General features: G+C 31.8%; 1 long non-coding RNA gene across 1 annotated transcript in view; it reads left to right on the top strand.

Annotated features, from left to right (window-relative positions):
* The window catches only part of LOC107706813 (uncharacterized), a 22,938-nt gene that overhangs the window by 20,851 nt on the left and 506 nt on the right, over positions 1-1,581 (top strand). The gene's annotated exons all lie outside the window — the stretch shown is intronic.

Genomic DNA, 1,581 nt, shown 5'->3' with positions numbered 1-1,581 from the left:
GAGTGCAGAAACGTAACACCTCTTACACCTTAACAAAATATAAAATAAAAAACAATGGCAGACATTTAGGCCAAAGTGAGCAAAGTAATATTTATTTGTAAAATATAAAAATATTTTATCTTTGTTATTAGAAAATAAGAACAAAGATATACATTACAAATACACATAATATACAAATAAAACAAACTCACCAAAAATGAAAATTCTGTCATCTGTCTTTCAATTCTGTCATACTTTTTCATTAGATACTAGTACTTATTATTAGTAGACACTAGTACTTATTCATTAGATACTAGTACTTATTCATTAGATACTAGTACTTATTTATTAGATACTAGTACTTATTTATTAGATACTAGTACTTATTCATTAGATACTAGTACTTATTTATAAGGTACTAGTACTTATTTATTAGATACTAGTACTTATTTATTAGGTACTAGTACTTTTTCATTAGATACTAGTACTTATTCATTAAATACTAGTACTTATTATTAGTAGATACTAGTACTTATTCATTAAATACTATTACTTATTGTAATAGTGACTAGTAACTATTATATTGCGATTCTGCGATAGCTGAATTTATCGCAAAATCAAGCAAACTCTGCAATTTTCGCAAGAGCTCACAAATTTTCGTAATTGCTGCAGATTTTCCGCAGATTTTGGGCTTAGATGCGTCCTGTGACGTCATCGCAATGCGCATTCAGTCAAAGAAAGGTTCCAAAAATGGAATGAACAGCCTTGCGTTCTCATCATGACCGATTTACAAGAGCTACATTGGACAAACGAACCGAAAGCAGAACGAATTCGCGCTAGTTTGGGCTACGCAACGCAGACCAGAGCCGCGGGCTGATCTCGATCATGCGACACCTTTATACACAGCGCTGGGAGAAACAGTGAAGAAAGCAGTCAAATTCACAGCAGAAACAATAACATCTCTGTGAAATCTTGTGAGAAGCATTCAAATTCGGCGCAGAATTCTGTTAAAGCTACAGATATCAGAACAAATGCCACTAAAGTGGAAACCAGATTAAACACAAATCACCATCATTCACCATGGATTTAACATAGTAAAACTACAGGAACAACTTGTGGCAGAAATGTTCTAATGTTTTCAAGTGTTTTTAAATGCTTCAAACTTTTCCCAGCACTTCAAAGCTATTACCGAATTTGAAAGTTATTCTTAATGTGATGACATTATTTGTTCATCCTTCATAGGTTGCCCCCATTTATAAAACTAAAAATTTCATAATGTAGCAAAGCAAACACTTATTTAAAAATAAAAAATACATTAAATTACCACTAGTAGATGCTGCAGAGAAGTACTTATAGGCTTAATAGCCATTTCTAATATATATTTTTTGTATTTATTAAATTATATTTAGACATTTTGAATGACAGTAATAAAAGTTAATTTTATCTGCATCTCAACTACCTAGATAGCACAAGTACATCTGTAAGACGTCTGCTAAAGATCTGGGAAACATCTGCTGTGTAATCTGATAAACGTCTCAGAAGCAGTTTTACATGCATTCTAATAAATGTCTATTTGACATCTGACAGGAAACGTCTTAGAGA

The sequence above is a fragment of the Sinocyclocheilus rhinocerous genome, unplaced genomic scaffold (genome assembly GCF_001515625.1).
Source record: "Sinocyclocheilus rhinocerous isolate Xijiao unplaced genomic scaffold, SAMN03320098_v1.1 scaffold4583, whole genome shotgun sequence".
Lineage (NCBI taxonomy): Eukaryota > Metazoa > Chordata > Actinopteri > Cypriniformes > Cyprinidae > Sinocyclocheilus > Sinocyclocheilus rhinocerous.
The sequence above is the reverse complement of the archived record's forward strand: the minus strand, read 5'-3'. Positions and strand labels throughout refer to the sequence as shown.